The sequence below is a fragment of the Brassica oleracea genome, chromosome C2, assembly GCF_000695525.1.
Source record: "Brassica oleracea var. oleracea cultivar TO1000 chromosome C2, BOL, whole genome shotgun sequence".
NCBI lineage: Eukaryota > Viridiplantae > Streptophyta > Magnoliopsida > Brassicales > Brassicaceae > Brassica > Brassica oleracea.
The window spans coordinates 15,953,983-15,957,603 of record NC_027749.1 but is presented as its reverse complement, the minus strand read 5'-3'; the positions used below and the strand labels follow the sequence as shown (position 1 = coordinate 15,957,603).

Below are 3,621 nucleotides of genomic sequence, written 5' to 3'. Positions count from 1 at the left end.
CTGTGTTATTACGTGTTGGTCTCAAGTCTCTCACGATGCCAAAATACTAATTCTCCATTGGCCGGGATTCGACCTCTGATAGTTTCACCGTATTGGGCTTTTACCCTCAAGTTAATCACCACCAGAATACAGGTACTGGTTTATTTTATTTCATATTTCTCTCATTCGCATTCACCTCTAGTATTCAGGATAACAAAATACATAATGTGATGAAAAAATAAAAGAAGATAGATAATGTACAAAATAAATTAAAATAAAACATAATTCCCAAAGAACTATGATTTGGTGATGCCTCAAAATCTGAATCTTGGACAAATCAAACCATCGTACCCAAATACTAACCATACATATTTTCCTATTTATCAAAAAAGAGTATTAGTTAAAGATTGAAAAATAGGGTCACGAGACTCACATATTCACAAGCTTTGACATCAGCCTCCCACCACATATATATATGTATGTCTGCTCCCCTGTATTCTCCATTTCAATCTTCTCTAATATCTCCAAGTCACACTTCACCAAGGTTCGATATTTCTCTACTATATTTTCTCTCTTGCCACTTTTTCCATTAAATCATTGCATGTATGTAAATCTGTACAAAGATACGTATATCATATACTTGTAGAAGTACACATATAGTCTCTTGCCTCTTTTCCCTTAAATCTTGTATTAAGTTACTGAATCACAACCAAGCACATAAATCTATGATTAATTTCTATAATTTAAATTTTTTTAACTTGTTCCAAATAAATCAGATGGTGGTAAGGATGAGACTGGGTAAAATTGTGGGAGACTTGAAGGTGAAGATAAAGACAAGTCTAAGGATGAGGAAGAGATCATCATTATCATCATCATCTTCCTCTTCCTCAACTTCATCATCATCATCCTATGAGAAGATAGAGAAGAGTGACAGTATGAGATTCGAGTTACGAAGCAGAAAGGCACACAAAATTATCCAACAAACTCTTCAAATTGCCGACTCTCCCACCTCAAGAACTTATGCTTTATGATTTCATCTTCTTACCATCCGAAACATATTCATACATACATACGAATTTGCATATGTATCTGTTTATACATATCTAAAATACTGTACGTGTATGTATGGGTGAAAGGTTATATATGGATGATGTAATGTGATGGATCTCATCTTGGCTAATGGATGATTATTAGGTGAGTTCAACATTAATGATCATTAATAAGTGTCCTCACTAATGATTAATAATTGTCCTCACTAATCTTTTCCTTAAGAAAAAAAAATATTTTTTTTTTGTTTCTATTCTTCTTAAGAGTATGAAATTCCATTTTGGAATATAACGTTACCATGGTATTTGAATACCTTTATATTCTTAACCTTATAGAAAATACTAAAATAAAGAATAACAATTTTTTTTATCAGCCAAGTTGACTTTCTCAGTTTTATGTGTAAATGAAATTTCGAACCAGATTTTGTGGAGAAATCATTGACCTTATGAAAATGTAATATTCAAAATTTCAAACAAAAAAATACTGTATTGTCGTCCATTATGACATTTATGATCCTACTCATCTGTCACAATTTTTCATTTTGTGAAAATTGTATGATATGGTTTTGAATTTTCTACTCCAAAGCTCCTACACGGAACATAACCAGCCAAGACATGCGAGGTTATGTTTTGTCCATGTGAGATAGGGACTGTTAAACGGTAGATTATTTAGAACCTGATTATCTATATCCTTCTCTAAACCATCAAAGTCCCTTTTGAAAATATTGGGAATTGCCTTAAAAAAATTAGATATATTTCATTCTTAAACCCCCCCCCCCCACCCCCTCCATCAGCTTCATAATATTTTAACAATTAGTCACTCTAGCAATGATTAAAAATATATATAATATAAATAAATTTTTTAATAACCGATTAGAAGCCATCACAAAGATGTTTTGGAACCACTTCAGAAAAAAGCCTTTACCAATGGGAAAAGACATTTAAATTTTAAACAGGAAAAAAGTTTCATAACGTTAACATCAATTCACATTATGTCTTTTTATTATTTGATTAATTTTTCTTTTTTGAATACCAAAAAGTTCAGAGTCAAAACATGCTCAATCTGATCCATAACTGATGTTGCTTGTCCAGAAGGTAACTGGAGAACTTTTAATAATCTCTAAACCCAAAACTATAACATGTAATATTAGTTTCTTTTCAGCAGGACTATCATCGACTAAAGAATCATTGGTAAGTAAGTTCTCAAGGCTTTGAAACAGACGTATTTTGATTTGTTGTTCAACCAACAGTTTTACAATTCCACCCAGTATTTTATACGGCAAAATATCGCAGTCTAAGAAATCCGGATTTCTATGATCTTCTTGATGATTAGTCTTTGGACCTATAAAGCATTTGGAATCACACCACAGATATAAAAAAACATTTATCGAGACTTTTGTTTTATATTGTCAGTACATATGGTGTTTTCCAATCTAACAAACTTAATTCCAAAATGAATATTCAAAATCAATTAATTAGTTGATATACAAAATGCAACTGTTCATAAAGTATACATTATAAATTAATGCATGTGATAGTAACACCAACAAATAGAAGAATTAAGTTCATAGAAATCCATGTTGGTCCTAAGTTTGATTCTTGGTTGGAACTAAATTATCGCTGCTGCTTGTCCAATTTGGGTTTCGAGTTAGTTAGAAGGTATTCAAGCTCGAGTCACAGAGCATAGTGCCCTTTCGGCTAATCCATTCTTTACCACTAAATGCGTTTCTATCGGAATCTACCGGATAACCGATAGGATTTAAAAAAAAGTTCATAGATATCCATAATAGTATTATATGATTTTACGTATGGTTTGTGCCTTTGTGTTTTAGATTGAAGAGAAGTGAAGCTCACAATTAAAAAGTTTGTTTAATTTCATTTGTAAAGATGTTGATGTATTCTTAAACACTTTGACATAAGTGGTGTCGCTGTTTAATCGACTCTTCATAACCTAAAAAGATGTTGAGACATTATAGATGTTTCTTGAGTTAGGTGAAGAAACATGCATGCTAATGCCCATGCCTCTACATTCACTACAAGAAAACATCGGTATTCTGACGGACATTCCGACGGAAAATGAAATCCTCGGAATTTTCCGAGGAATTTCCGAGGAAATTCCGAGAATTTCCTCGGAATATACCGACGGAATTCCGAGGAAACATCAATCCGTCGGAATATTCCGAGGAAATTCCGACGAACTAGTGATCGATCGATGCGTTTTTGGACATATACCCATCGATCGATCACATTGTTACGCTTTGGTCCATCATAGTGATCGATCGATGCGTTTTTGGACATATACCCATCGATCGATCACATTGTTACGCTTTGGTCCATCATAGTGATCGATCGATGCGTTTTTGGACATATACCCATCGATCGATCACATTGTTACGCTTTGGTCCATCATAGTGATCGATCGATGCGTTTTTGGACATATACCCATCGATCGATCACATTGTTACGCTTTGGTCCATCATAGTGATCGATCGATGCGTTTTTGGACATATACCCATCGATCGATCACATTGTTACGCTTTGGTCCATCATAGTGATCGATCGATGCGTTTTTGGACATATATCCATCGATCGATCC

General features: G+C 33.6%; 1 long non-coding RNA gene across 1 annotated transcript; it reads left to right on the top strand.

Annotated features, from left to right (window-relative positions):
• Positions 1-415: 415 nt before the first annotated feature.
• On the top strand, positions 416-1,211 carry LOC106325496. The gene is made up of 2 exons (XR_001266917.1): positions 416-523; positions 756-1,211. It is a non-coding gene; the product is annotated as an uncharacterized LOC106325496 (long non-coding RNA).
• The last annotated feature ends 2,410 nt before the right edge of the window (positions 1,212-3,621 follow it).